At 53.3% G+C, this 15,274-nt stretch overlaps 1 protein-coding gene across 18 annotated transcripts in view; it reads left to right on the top strand.

The window, feature by feature from the left end:
- CUX1 (cut like homeobox 1) overlaps nucleotides 1-15,274 on the top strand; it is a 317,448-nt gene that overhangs the window by 263,912 nt on the left and 38,262 nt on the right. The gene's annotated exons all lie outside the window — the stretch shown is intronic.

Here is a 15,274-nt window from a genome sequence, read left to right as displayed (position 1 = left end):
GCAGCGGAGGGGCCTGGGAGGTGCAGGGAGGGCAGGGGAGGAGCAGGGAGGTGGCAGGGGAAGAGCAGGCTGATGAGCGCAAGCCTCCTCTTGGCTCAGGAGAGCCTCCAGTCAGAAATCTTATTTCCACCCTGAGGACTCCTGTCCGCCACTGCCCTGCCTGACCTCTGCTCCAGGCTCCCTCTAGTCCCCCAGCAGCTCTCCTGCGCCAGGCCCACAGCGTAGCTGAGTTCTCACCCATCTTCAGGGAACAGCCGGCATCCGGAGCAGTTCTTTTTTCTTTCTTTATTTTTCTAAATATGCTGATTAGTCTTCAAATCCCATTGATTCATTGAAAACACAAACAAAGCTAAGTGAGGAGTGCGAAGCCGCCAGCTTGCTGGGAGGTTTACGAGGGGACACATGTGCAGCGAGGGGAACAGCTGGTCGCCTCCACAGTGGCTGCTGAGCGATCCCAGCCCACGCACAGATGCAGCCAGAGCCGGGCGGCAGCACCGGGTTCCCACTGGAGCTTCATGTGGGTTGTAGATGTCCTGATCTGGCTTGTCCACAGTGAGGGACAGAAGGCCACGCCCCACCCACGCCGTCCTCCTGCAGAAGGATCAGGTGCGAATGCTTTACATCAGCCAGTTTGTTAGCCATTACTGAGGACCCCTGCCCTGCCACCTTGCATTCGGGATTGGCGAGGCAGTGACGCGCCTCGGCTTCGTGGACGTTTGTGGAAAATCAGCCTTGCCTCCCACTTCCACAGGAAGTTGGCTTCCCCTTCAACTCCCGAGAGCCTTTGCTGCCCTGTCAGAGCAGGGCTGGATGTGGCAGGTGGGGACATCACTTTCTAGATCAAAACCTCATTTTCCTAAATAAAACATGAGGTCTCCATGGCCCGGGTCTCTTAGGATCCATGCAGAACCTTCTCCCTGTCTGAACACATCCTAGGAAGAGCTTACCCTGCTGCAGCAGAACGCTGCCTCGTGGGGACCTTCTCAGGACAGCTACTTTCCTCACAGTGCGCTCCCGAGGAACGCAAGTGACATTTATAAAATACCGAGTTACTTTATAGAATAAAGTCATTTAACACTCTTGGGGCATCTGCAGATTGGAGAAGGGAGGGAGGCAGGAACCTGCAGAGAACCATGTGGCAGAATCACCCCTGGCTCTTACACAAGGGCCCGGCCCCTCCCAGTGCCACCGGTCAAGAGGAGAGAGACCTCAGACCCCAGCACTCCTAGGGAGGCCATCAAGAAAAATAGCAATTAACAGCCACCACAGAGAAAAACGGGAAAGCACTTCTCCTACTGCCAGAGACGAAGCTTTTACATCATGGGGTAACCGCAGAAGCCTGTCTTGGCCAGGGAGCCAAGGAGGGGCTTGTCAGGATGAAGACTCAGGCCCGCTGCGTCGGGATCAGAGCTGGGAGATGCTGGTCTCCCTTGTCTGAAATGTCTTCATCCATTTTGTCTTTTCAAGAGAGTTTCTGGAAATTAAAGTACCTCTGCTCACAGTATACGGAACTTAGATTCAAACCTGGGACCTCCTGTTTCCGAGCAGTTGATGAATCCCTGGATGAATTCCTGGGCTGAACGACTCTAGGCTCTTCCTTCGCACCTGTCAGCACGATTGCCCTGAAGGCAGAGGAGGGAGCCTCCGTGGGATTCCAATTGCCCCTCACCGTGGCTACCCCGGAACCACCCCAGGGGCCTCTCAGCTCAGAAAGATGCTGTGTCCCCAGTGGCAGCTCCATCCCGTCTGCTTGGAGTTGAGCAGCATGGTGGACCCAGGGGGCTGCAGGAGGGTGGTTCCAGCCTGGCCTGGTTTGTCCCTGGACAGTGGTAAGCGCACTCCTCGATGAGAAACTTGGAGGACCTGCCTTCCACCTGTGGCCAGTCGCACCTTCAGGGCAGGGTGGGCCTTGCTGCAGAAGTGGCTGTTGCCATGGTGATGAGGCATGCTGGAGGTGGCCTCACTCACCCAGGACAGACCTCTGCCTTGGGAACCTCCTCCTCGCTTTCTACCCAGGTCCACTGCCTCAGCGTCCCTGTTCCTTAGTGACTCTTGTGTCATCCTCACTGACTAGGGTTAGGATAAGGCAAGAGGAGCCAGGTCTTTGTTTTCCTCTCGGAGGCCCTGATCATTTCAGAATGGGTCCCTGGTAATCTGAACATGGGGTGTGAGGACCTTAAGGGAATTCAGTGCCATTTTCAATGGCTGGCATCATTAGTGACTCGTGCTATTCCCTGGAGGCTGCTGAGGCCTCACTGAAGCATCAGGTGGGCAGCAGGCTCCACGCAGGTATTCAGAGGAAGGGAAGGGGCCAAAGGACAAATCGGGTCGGCTGCCAGTTCATGTGGTTCCTGGAAATCTTAATTTCCTACGTGTTATATAATCTCTCAGTGTCCCCAGAGCTGGGGTAGGGCCCAGGTAGTCCTACAGGAGGTCTTGGGTCTACTCTGGATGCTGTGACTTACAGACATGGTTGCAGGTGTCACTTGGACACGGCTCCTTCTTTGTGTCTTCCATTCCAGTCACAGCGCTGGGGCAGAGGAGGCGGCCCTGGGAGGTGGAGAAGGGGACACTGGGTTTTCTCAGAGTGTGGCCACTGTGTCTGTTGGGAATTTCTTTTAAAGGGAAGCAAGTCCGCAGTGGTGGGCAGAGAGGGTCCAGCGACAGACAGGCGTGGAGAGACCCCTGGATCTGCTAGTTGCCTGGTCTTTATTCCTCTTCATTCCTTAAAGCGGGTGATGGATCTCTTTGGCCCCAGAAGGGAGGAGAAGAAAGCCAGGTGTAAAGAGGGAAGAAAAGGGGAAAGATGAGAGTCCCAATAGGGACAATCAGCCTCCCATGTGTCCTTGCCGCTGCACAAATCCCAACTCCTGGGCTTCTTCCCAGTGCAGTGGCGGAGTTGCGGGCGCCAAGTCTTGTCTGCCGTGGAGAATGTCACACCCACCACCATTGTCCATCAGCAGCTGTCTCCTGGAAGACAGCTGCTGCAGGCCGACGCTGCCATGGGTGGCCCGAGGTGCTCCCCTCCCTGTGTGACCTCCATGGGGCTTTGGGGGACCCACAGAGACAGGCCCAGGTACCTTGATTAGTGCCCACCAGCTGGCACAAGGCTGTGTCCAGGGTCTGGGTACAGGAACTCTGCATTAGGGCTCTGCTGCAGTGTCCTGGCCTAGGCTGTCCATCCCAGGCTTCGTGACTGAAGGCCATTCGGGTGGCGTGTCCATGGGAACAGAGGGGCTGGTGGCAGCCCCAGAAGATTTCATGGCTCTGGTTGGAGCTGGCAGAACTCTCCCTTGGGCGCCTCAGCCTGGATTTGTCTTCCTTTTCCCTTTGACGGGAATGAACCCGCGGGAGAGCTGCCGAGTGCTGCGCCTGGTGGGAGGAGAGCACATTGCCTGTGGCCAGTCACATGAGCCCGGACCGCCCCTCAGACCAACTGGGGAAGCCTGGAAAACTGAGTGTGGCCTGGGAAGCACCCCTCCCCCAAACAGATAGCCCCTGATCACAGGGCCTAGGGTGTCACTGGGGCACCACCTGCTGACAGGAGCGAAGCAGCCCCTCGTTTCTTTCCTTCTTGGTGGCAGCCCACACTGAGACGTGTTTCCTATCAAGGATGGCACGTTAAAGGACTTCAGGCCAAGGCCAGCAGGGACAGGTTCCTGGATACGGACACAAGCTGCGTTCCTGGTGGCTGTTCCTGGGCACAGGAGCAGTGCTGCGGGAGCCCCGAAGACAGGCCAGGCTAGGCCCCTGAGAGAAGGTGCGGGGGGGGGGGGGGGGGCTCCAGGGTACAGAAGCTGGGATGAGGGGACCACGGCTGGCAGGCGTCGGGAAGAGGCCAAGTTATGAGGCTCGTGTGGAAGCAGCTTTAAAGGCTTGCGTCCTTTTGAAGAAATCAGTCGACTCCCACTCTCACTCCCCTGTTGCCCTCCCCAGAGGCCCTCCCTGTCCCTTTGTCTCACGTCCTGCTGGACAGTCACACGTTGGCTGTTTGTCCCACCCAGATGGAGCATGCAGGGCTGGTGCTGTGCCTTGCTCTTCTCATGCAGCACAACGTCATGGGGACTTCCCTCCTCTGTTCACAGCTTCAGGGGATCCTCATCTGGCTGCACGTCTTATCCAACAGATTACCGCTGAAGGTTTCCGTGTTTCGTTTCGCGTTGCATGCCGGGGGTAGAGCCCAGGGCCTCCCACTCTGGCCACAGCCCAGCTCCTGAGAGATGACTGGGTTGACTCTTTCCCCTCTTAAATGGTGCATCATACTCATGCATGATGGTGGGGTTCGTTATCACATATTCGCACATGGTCATACTATGATGGCACAATTCCCTCAAATTATGTTGGATTCTGTCCCCTCCCCTTTTGCTCCCCTCCTCCCTCCTTAGGTTGGTTCTTAAGTATGGACCCTCCTGGTATCCCCATGAGAGTAGCAGACGTGCAGCAGGCTCAGAGCTGGCGTCTAGGGCTGGTCCTCTGCCACTTAGTGATCATGTGGCCTTGGGCAAGTGGCTTAGCCTCCCCATGCCTTGGTTTCTTCTTCTATAAAGTGGGAGATTCGAGACCCTGCCTCCTGGACTGGGGAGGTTTGAATAGGTTAGTGTATGAGAGCTTTCAGAGCCATGAGGACAATACAGAGTAAGTGCCGTCTAAATGTTGGCTTTGGGGCCTGGGGGTGCAGCTTGCTGGTAGAGCCCTTGCCTCACTTGTGTGAGGCCCTGGGTTCCATCCCCGGCATCATCAAAGAAATAGCAAGCCAATGAAGGCTGTTCTGCTGCACCTCTGCAAACTCGACTGCTGTGGGTCACTTGGTGGTGCCATAGTAGCCCTAGATTAGAATAAGTCCACACAGTAGGAAATCCAGTCTCTGCTAGCCCCTCCAATAGAGCTCATCAGGTGTGGTTGTCACTAAGTAGTGGCGCCATGGTCTACTTGACTGATGGGTGACCTGTGTGCAGCTGTCTGGATTCTTGGTCTCCAAGAATTGCCATTCCATCTCTGGAAGTTGCCGATTCATCCACCATTCCTTAAATGGACCCAAAATCTTGAGCTTCAAGAATAAGACTTCGGGTCATCACTAAGGCCAGGTGGGGCAAACCACTCTAGACTGGGCAGCTTGGCAAGGGTGAGTGGTGGCCCAGCCTCCTGTCTGGATCCCAGTACCAGCACTACCCAGATTAATGTTTACAGAAGCCCAATGGGCCCAGGCCCGGCCTCTGGACACATCTCTCCCTCCCCGCAGGCTTTCTTTGGGAAAGAAAATTTACGCTAAACTGGGCGTTCAGTACCAGAGGCAGAAGTAGGTCATAGGAGAAATGAGGACTTCGGTTTTCAGTGGTTCTGTTCTAGGGAAGGATGAAGAGCCAAAATGCTTTTAAAACTCGTCAGGTTGGGGCTGGGGATGTGGCTCAAGCGGTAGCGCGCTCGCCTGGCATGCGTGCGGCCCGGGTTCGATCCTCAGCACCACATACCAACAAAGATGTTGTGTCCGCCGAGAACTAAAAATAAATATTAAAAATTCTCTCTCTCTCTCTCTCTCCTCTCTCACTCTCTCTTAAAAAAAAAAAAAACTCGTCAGGTAACTTAAGAAAGGGGGTGGAAGTGAGGGTGCAGGACATCTCTTACGTGCTGCGTGCTGTACTGACGTCCTGAATCTTTAATCAGCAAGTGGGAAAGCCCCACCTTACAGACCAGAAAGCCAGGCCCAGAGGGAGGCTGTGTGGTCCCCAGGTCGGTGGCCTTGCTGCCACACAGGTCTGCAGGGGTGAGCCCTGGGGCCCTGATGGCCTGGCTGCCCAAGCAGGTCAAGGGTTGGCCCCTTGAGCCATACTCAGATATAAAGCCAGGCTTCAAAACAAGGAACAAACTGTATTTAGATCATAACTGGACAAAGTTAAAAGCAGGTCCATGACAAACACGGAAAGCAGATGTGTCAAGAGGTGTGTCCCCGGGGATGGTCGCCACGTGCTGCCACCAGGGAGCCAGGTGGAGGGAGGGAAAGGACCCACAGCAAGGCAGACCCCCATTTATTAGTCTTGGCAGTGGGGGACTTAGATGGTATCTGGCCTGTGAGGGAGGGGCCGGGCTTCTGTGGAACCCCTTCTTGTCTAAGTTCAATGAGAGCAGACACAGTGGCCCGAGGTCCTTGGATCGCTAGGCATAGCCCCGGCCTTCAGCCATCACACTCCCTCCAGCACCAGAGCCATCCCCGTTTGTGGAGCCTAGCCTCATCCGATTGGTACATGGACCATGCTGTGGTCCCCACAAGTGAAGAGGGAAGTCCCCATGGCACAGTCCCAGTAGGTCAAGATGCAGCCAGGCAGTGTCCATCTCCCACTTCATCTTGATTTTATGTTTGTTCTGCACTTTGGAACTGATTTCCTAAATATAGCCCAAGTCTGAATTGGCAGATGTTGGGTTTGTCCTTTACATAAGGTCCAAAATTAGTCTGTCACTTGGCACCTAAATAAAGCAGGCAAACTGCCTTTGTACCAACTTTGCAATTAGGAGAGACCCAAGTTGCAGCACTTTATTTGATAAGGAAACTCGTGTGGCAGCCATGGCCACAGCTCTGAAGGCTGAAGGCTGAGGGTGAGGACTCAGAGGTCCAGAGGGACCCCCATCCTCACAGCTAGACTTTCTCCTGAGTTAAGGTCAGTGCTATTTCACACTGTTGAAAATACCTCACAAAAATCGGAAAAGAAAATCAATCCCCAGAAGCAGCAGTCAGAGGACACAGCAATGGTGATTTGAATTTTTGCAGGAAAAGAAAAATCTGCCCAGAGTGCCTGGAGCTGGGTTAGCTAAGGGACTCCCCAGGGGCAACAGAAAGATGTTATAATCAATTACCACATCATAACACTGATGTATGATAATTACTGAGTGTTTCTCCTGAGATACTGCAGCACTTGGCCAGGACGCAGTTCTTTCATGGTCCACTGCCTGATTAATATGCAAATAATAGGCTGATTGCATGATGAATGCAGAAAATGAGCTCGCTGATAACAGGGGCACTGAAGCGGGGAGATGATGAATTACTTCTACCGACTGTCCTACATTAAGTCCCCTTTCCCAACAATTTCACCACAAATTAAGTAAAGCAGTATGGAGAGATTAAGGGATGTGTAAAATAATGTACCTTAATAGCTTTTCTAATACTGTCACATATAACGAAGATGTCACCTGGTTCCTTGTAGGGCCAGACCAGTTCACTCACCTGTGCACTGCACAAAAGACAGGAAGCAGCAGCCACACAGTGTGTGCCACTGGCGGCAGCTGGCCACGGACTCTCTAAGGGACATTCCTTTGCAGCCCAAACCTCATTTCCCACACATTGGCTGACTAGCAGCACCGTTGCAAGGGGACAGGATGCTCTGGGGCAGACACAGCCTGCACAGATGGACACTTTGAAGCCTACTGCCCACCACGTGCTGGGGGGAAGGAGAGTCTCTAAGCTACAGGCCTAGAAGGCTCGGGAAGGAAATAATATTTAAGACCACCACTTAGCTCCTCTGGCTGTCAGAAACCCCGGGGAATCAATTCCACCATCGGAATGGCAGTGTGACTGCATGCCAGACTGTGACTTGGTGACTTGGGCAGGTTCGCCTAAAGCCGGAAATGAACCCTGGAGAGAAGAGGGGAGAGAGAGAGACGCTTGCTCACACAGTGATTAATCTTTGATTACAGCAAAGCAATTTCACTGGAGGGTTTGTTTTTTCCCATCTCAGTAATATATATTTAGACTGTTTGTGTGACATACATTTTCTCTTAATGCATAGGGACGCATTGATAAGTGTTCATACACAGCTGGCTTGGTAATAAGGTTATTGAAGGTAATTTGAAAGCATTATTTCTAGGTTGCTATGGATCGCTAGAAAGGCCAAAACAAGGCTAGCCTGTGCCCCTGAAGCACAGCCAGCTGTGCCACCCACTGTCACATCAGCAATCATGCCAGCCTGTGATTTTCTTTCCAAACTTGAATTGTAATTTCAGCAGGCTTTTTAATTTTTAATATTCCCAAACTCTGCTTTGATGTGCATGTTTCCTTAAGAAAAATGAGCCCTGAGGGACAGCAGCTGACATCCCAGACCCTCCAGTGCCACTTGCTCACCGCTGCCCTCAGTGAGCTCCTCCGCCAGGCCCCTCATGCTCCTCAGGTCGGCCCAGGACCCCAGTGGACTTCCCAATGCAGGAGGAGAGCTGCTGACTGCAGGAGCCCAGGGCCTGTAAACATTGGGTTCACTACTGAGCGGTGAGGGAGATAGCGGCCATCCTGGTACTTCCTAATGTGACCAGGCAGCCAGTGAGGTCATTTGGAGAGCTGACCCCGTCCTGGCTCCAGACCCAGCTGTCAGCTCTGACCTGGGCTCTGTCTCTCCAGAGCTGCCCCAGGGGGAGAACCAGGCGCCCCAGCCCGGCCTCGGGTCATCTCAACCCCAGGACAACCTCTGGCTGCTCCAATTGAGGCCAGACCTGCTCCACAGAGTGGCCTTCATGCCTTCATTCTCCCTCTCGCCAGCAGACCTTGTTCTCTGATCCCTGCCCATCCCCAGCCCTGTCCCAGGGGCACTGCTTGTCCGCCTTTGCCCCAGGTCTTGCGTACAGTGCTACCGTGTTCAGACTCGGAAGGGCACGGGCCCCTTCGTCAAGTGGCTCGGAGGGGAGATCATGTCTGGGGAGGTTAAACCATCTTGCTTTTATGAAACAAGTGCGTCTCAGCTCCATGCCGTGAGGGTGCCTCTGCAGACTGAATGTGTCGTACTGTGCACATGCGCACACTCAGGCCCGCGCTACAGTGTCCCGCGACTGTCTTACTTTAGCCCCAGTGGAGGGACATGTGTAAGTGGGAGAGCATGGCCTTCCGGTTTCATAGAAGATGCGCCCCGAGGTCACACCCCCAGCCTTGCTTGCTCCCCACCGTTGTTGGGGGGAGGGGGAAATATGGCTTGGTGGTTTGCTGAGACTTCCAATGACTTAAGGCAGCCAGGGCTGGCCTTGGAGGACAGGAAGACACCTGCTCTGATTACTGAGGCTGCTGCGTGTTGCACGGACCTTCTAAGCAGAGAAAGGCTGCCAAGGCTGTAAGGGGAGTCCTACAGCTGCAAGGCCCTTACCCTGTTGGCACCAGACAGGGAGCCCCGCAGTGTGGATGGAAGGCCGTTCTGTGTTCCTCACTGCAGTGTTTCTCTCTGTGCCTGAGTACTGTTGCACGTTTCTTTCTTTTGTTTCTTTTTTGATGGACAAATGCCCGGTGGCCCAGAAAGAGGGATGGGTGTGACAGGCTTCTGAAGGCCTCTGTGATGTCTGTCAAAGGAGCTGTGTTTGGACTCCTACAAATCAGTCAAAATACCACTCACACCCAAAAGCAGAAAAGTCCACGTTTTACAATGGCCGTGTCTTAACAGAGACACTTGACTGTAGGGAGGTGGGGGGATGCCTGGGGGCCAGGAGACTGCCACTAGTGCAGAGGCGGGGCTCAGCACCCTCAGCCCAGCGGCACTGACCTGCTGTGCTTAGTTCCAGAGCCCTGGGTGAAAGAGGAGCTCCACGTGAGGTTACTGCTCACATTTGGTGCCAAGGCTCAGTCTGTCTGAAGGGACTGCCTGGCTGTCAGCCCCCAGGTGGGGGCTCTCTGAGGTGCCTTCAGGCCGCCTGCCCATTGGAACTATGGCTAGGAAGCGCTCCAGGCTGCTGGCCACCCTCTATGGTTTCTAGAGCTGTCAAAGTTGTGGGCTGGGAAAGCCCTCAGTGCCCTCTGGGGCTGCCAGGGTGCCTGCTGGACTGGAGCTGCCTGCAGTGGGCTCCCCAGAACCTGCTGCCCACAGCCCAAGGCTCTTGGCCTCCTCGGGCTCTAGGCTCCCCTTCCCTTTGGTCCCTCCCTCACACACATTCCCATGTGCCAAGCCATCACCACCTCCTCTCCTCCCTTGGCCAACTTGTCTGTCCTTACAGTCGCTTGGAATCTCCTGGCTTGGCATGGGCTCAGAACCCACACTCTGGACATAATGAAAAGTGGTGCATCAGACCAGCCGCCAGTTAAATAATGTTTGGGTTCTTGTCGGAATGTCACGGAGTACCCTGTCATTTTGTTTCAGCAACTTGTCCTTCTGAATGTGCAGTTCGCCTTATGGCATGCCAGCAGTAAAAATGTCACTTACAATAATTACTTTTTGGTGAAAATGCTTGCTGACTTCCTACCTTCAAGCTGTTTTTTACACAGTGGGGAGATAATAAGAAATGACTTTATCCTGACTGCTCAAATGAACACTAAATGGAATTTGGGTTATTATTACGGCGATAGAGAGCTGGGTATGGAAATTTCAACAGTGGATCGGATAAACTGCAGAGAGATTTGTCTTGGAAAATTGTGGCGGGTGTGCATTTTCAAATTGGCTTCTATTGCAAACTCAAGCAGCTGTTGTTTGCCTGCTGTTTTTGGAATATAATATTTTTCATAATCCTTTTACAGTTCTTGAATGCCTTGTGTATCTCACAGGGCCTTGAGTCACCGTCTCTGCTCTTTGAACTACCCAACCAAGCTCCTCCTAAGCAAGATTCAACACCATGCAGGAAAATTTAACCCACACAGATGACTTTCAAATGTAGCACTTCCTGTTACTGTCAGAGTTGGGTGGATCAGCTGCATCTGCATCGCGGGGCTTTTAAGATGTGCAAATTCCCCTTTGTGTGCCAGACCTGCACACAGCAAGCTCCTTGAAAGCAACATTTTTTTTTTTCATTTCTCTTGTCTCTGATGCTAACAGTACACGGCACAGAGTGGGTGCTTTAAAAATGTGTGACGAGTAGGTGAGTGGTTGGATGGATGGATAGATGGATGGATGATAGATGGACAGACAGATGGATAGGCAGGAGGCTGGGGTGGGTGGGTGAGTAGGTGGATGCATGAATGGATGGACGGATGGATGGATGGGTAGACAAGTGAATAGATGGATGAACGGATAGGTGAGTAGGTGGGTGAGTGGATCTATGCATGAATGGATGGATGGACAGACAGTTGGATAGATGGATGGATGGACGGACAGATGGATAGGCAGGTGGGCGTTTAGGTGAGTGTTGGATAGATGGATGGATGGATGAACAGACGAATGGATGGGCAGGTGAGTGGGTAGGTGAGCAGGTAGATACATGGATGGTTGGATAGACAGGTAAATGGGTGGATGGATGGATAGTTGGTCGGATGGATGGATGAACGGATGGACAGACAGGTGGGTAGGTGGGTGTGTGGATGGATGAACAGATGGACGGATAGATAGGTGGGTGGGTAGGTGAGTGGATGGATGGAAGGATGGACAGACTAAGAGAGACAAATGGGCAGGTGGGTGAGTAGTTGGATGGATGGATGGTTGGTTGGAAAGACAGGTGGATGGATGGATGGTTAAATGAATGGATGAATGGACAGATTGGGTGAGTGGGTAGATGGATGGAAGGATGGATGGGTGGAGCAGGCAGATGGATGGATGGATGGAGGGAGGGAGAAGGCAAGCAGGCTGTCCTGGTGATTGGCAGACAACAAAATGGTTAGGAACACAAAGGCTTTCTGCTGCTCTTCTGGTCCCCACCTTTGCTGTGTCCAGGCATAGACCAGATGGCAGTGCCTAGGCCGTGGGGCATGTTCCACCCAGGCTAATAGGAGATGGGGGCAGAATGGGGCACAGCACCCTTGGCACGCTCTCCCTGCATATGTGGTAGGAAGTGTGGTTTGGTCCCCTTCCCTGATGCCATTGTGGACTGGCTTTTTGTGACTTGGCTGAGCTTGTGCATGGTGCCACCTGGGCAGTCTTCCAGGCCTCACCAGCTCTTACCTGGGTGTTGCAGGCCTCCCCAGCACCTCCCACCTGTCTTGCTGTTCTTGAGAGTTCCTGTTCTCTACTAGGGAATAGAACTTGCTTTCCTGCTGTTTAATATTTAAGTCTATCATGTTTCAAACAAAGTGCAAGATAACGCAGTGAGGACGCACCCTCCCAGCACCCAGTTTTAAGCTCAGCTTTCAGTCATAACTAAACCATTATGTTTAAAAGAAACACAACGTGGGAGATGGCGCTGCAGCCCCTGCCTGACTTTGCCTTCCTGGAAGTCAGCCTGCGAGACTGGCATTGTCAGCACTCAGGAACCAGGGAGCGATGGCCACACAGCAAGCTCACGCTTTCTGCCCCTGGTCGACCTATGCTGCTGCTAAGCCACACCGGCCTTCAGGGCTCCTCTTCTTGTCAAATTTAACCCAGGTGGCTCCAGGTCTTATGTCCCCCCTGCTGTCGGGAGCTCGTAGGCCACTGTGTGAAGGCTCAGATCCCTCACCTCCTGGTGGTGGGTGCTAGTTCCAGCCCCAGGTTATTTTGGATGAAGCCTCAATAAACACTCTGTGCCCAGTGAGCAACTTTGGGAGAGAAGAACTGCTGGGGTGCAGGTAGCCCCATCCTAGATAGACCCATCCCCATCATAGGACTCAAACACAGACACTCCACAGAGGGGTTCCTGGACCCTGCACAGCGCAGCCCTGGGCCTCTTGTTGCGCTAAGTTACATTCGTGCTTCAGACCCGCCGGGTACCGCCTCCCCCCAGGCTTTCTGCATCCTGCTCCAGCCATCTGGAACTTTCTCCCTCCTTCCTCACCACCCTCTCCCTCTGCCTACCTGCTGATGCTTGCTTCTGTATGAGAGTCACCAGAAGTGTCCCTCTGAGGGTCCCCTCCCAGGGAGATGTTCATTGTCATTTAGGTGCATCCTGTTCCCAACCATGCAGGGCCACCCCCGTCCCGTTCTTGGGGCCTGATCACTCAGACAGGAGGACAGAGCAGGGAATGGCCAGCCTCCATTCCCTAAGTAGGTTTTTATCAAAGTATGACTCATGCAGGAAAATGTACTCTTCATGCAGAGAACTGTCCTGTGAAGGGTTTTGTTGGGTTTTAAAAATATGGTCTCTTTTTGTGAGTGTCGTATGAATTCAACAGTCACGGTTGACAAATCCATTGTCCTCCAGATACCCCACGGCCCCTTTGTGATTGCCTTAGCAGCCACTGGTCTGCCTTAGCTTTTTCTAGAACATCATCTAGATGCCCCTGTGGGGTGTGGCCTTTGGAGTCCATGGCCAGCGTCTCAGTCACATGTCAGGAACTGTGGACAAAATAGCAGTAAGTCTCAAGAGACTTATGTTAAATGTGAGCCTTTATATAAACAAGTACGTCTCAATACAGTTTAATAGCCACTCTTTTTTTAAAATGTCAGATTCATGCCACATTTACTTAGTGGCAGTCTCATGGCAGGCCGTTCCTCGTGACAGCCCTGTCCATAGCTGTCAGGTGAGGAGACCAGGGGCCCCTCCAGGGTGACCAGGAAGGTCCAGCATCATTGCTGTCAGCAGAGCCGCCATGACAGTGGCCCTTCCCAGCCCAGAACTTCATGCCCGGCTACTGACGTCTCCCCTTGTCTTATATAATCGCTGCAGAGCCTGGAGCAGAGCCTCTTGCCTTCTGAGTGGGCCTTACTGGGGCGGGGGTGGGAGGGAGAAGGAAGCCATGTTTCCTCTGTGCTGTCCAGAGCCACACAGGCCACTGCCCTCTCCCTGCCCAGGTCCCGACAGGACCCTGGGCTTGGCCTGGTCATGCTAGTCCTGCTACCAGTACCACAGTGCTTCCCAGAAGCTCTCTGGAGGGCTGGCTCCATGCGTGCTCCAGGCTTCGAACCCACAGTACCTGGGGTGGGCTCAGCCTTTGTCTGCAGCCATGGTTGGGCGCTCCCGGGGACGCCAGCCGTGTGTGCTGAGTGCCCCCCACCAGTTCTCTCTTCCAGGCTGAGAATTCCTAGAAGAGGGAACTGTGGGGGCCCTGGAGGTAATTGGTGAGCTCTGCCTGTGCAAACGCGCCAGCCAGGCAGGGAGGCAAGGAAGCCGCCAGCATCCAGGGTCTATGAGCCAGGCGGCCATGCTTTCGACCTTGCTGTGGGTTAAAGGACACAAACCTGAGGAGAAATCTGTTTATCATGTGGGGATTCATGCCATCCCTGACAGTGCACAGGACCAAGATGGATGATCTGCCAAATTGGTCCCTCGCATGGGTGAATCAGGGCAAATTTACAGTACGATTCCTTCGCTGCTTCAGATACAAAAACAACATTTGCTGGTTTTTATATCCAGTTGTCTGGTGACCCGGGGGTGAGCAGAGAGAAGCAATCCGATTTGTAGGATTCATATTGCCTTAAAGATGGATACAGACCATCTCTGCCTGTCACGTCTGTCTCTTTTACATTTCTCGCAAACCAGTTTGGTTGTTTTTTTAACCTGATTCTCCAGGCTGGGGACACAGCTTTCTGTGATGGGGGACTTTGTACTCGTTCAGGACAATAAGCAGGTTTATCAGGTTGAATTTTAGCTGTCTTACCTGAAGTCTTAGGGTTTCCAGGTATCCACATAGAACGCACCTGGCACTTGGAATACAGTCCCATATGGGAAATGAAATCAAATTCTTCCCACTGTGACATTCCCTCTTTAGTCAGGGGACAGTTTGGGAGTGTCTGCCTGCGTGCTAATGTTCCCAAGGGGCCTGCTGGGGCTGCATGGTGCTGAGGGGCTCGCCATGTGTGGGGCTCGGTGGGGTGAAGATTGTGCCAAACACCAAGCTGGCCAGGGCAGGCTGGCCTTGTGGGTAGGACCCCAGTGCTGAGTCACCTCACGTTTCCCCCCAACAGTTCTCTGTCTTTGGAAGTGGCCAGTCTATCCAACCCCCAGAACTCCACTGAATCCTGTTGTGTCCTGTCCCAGGTGAAGGGAGAAGTCTGGGGCAGCATCCCCCCTGTACCCCAGCTTCACCCAGCACAGCAGAGGTCCTCGTAAGCAGAGGAGCCTGTGGAAGCTGACAGCCTGCCCTGGCCAGTCACTCTCAGTGAGGGTCACGGCACAGAGGGACAAAGAAGTTCGTGTTCCCAAACCAGTGATACAGGGATCCCCAGGGGCTTGGTACAGAGTGGACGTTCCTTGGATCTCCCCATCTCTGCCAGAGTTGGTGACCCCTCAAGCAGTCACAGTGTACCACTCCAAGCTCCCAAGACCTGAGTCCCTCCGTGCCACCACGGGACCAGCAGCCAGACCTTGGGTTCAAGGGTCTTCATACTGTGGTGACCACACATCAAGACAGCCCTCACTTAAATAATCTATCCATTCTTTTTATTCTGGAAAATACAAAATAATTACACAAGTTATAATGTAGCCACAGTCCTTCTGAATTATTAGAATTATGGGTTTCATTAGAAGAAATCATGACAGTGAT

This window comes from Spermophilus citellus, assembly GCF_964194105.1.
Source record: "Spermophilus citellus genome assembly, chromosome: 6".
In the NCBI taxonomy this organism is placed as follows: Eukaryota; Metazoa; Chordata; class Mammalia; order Rodentia; family Sciuridae; genus Spermophilus; species Spermophilus citellus.
Note: the sequence above shows the minus strand (reverse complement) of the source record. Positions and strands in the feature narration are given on the sequence as shown.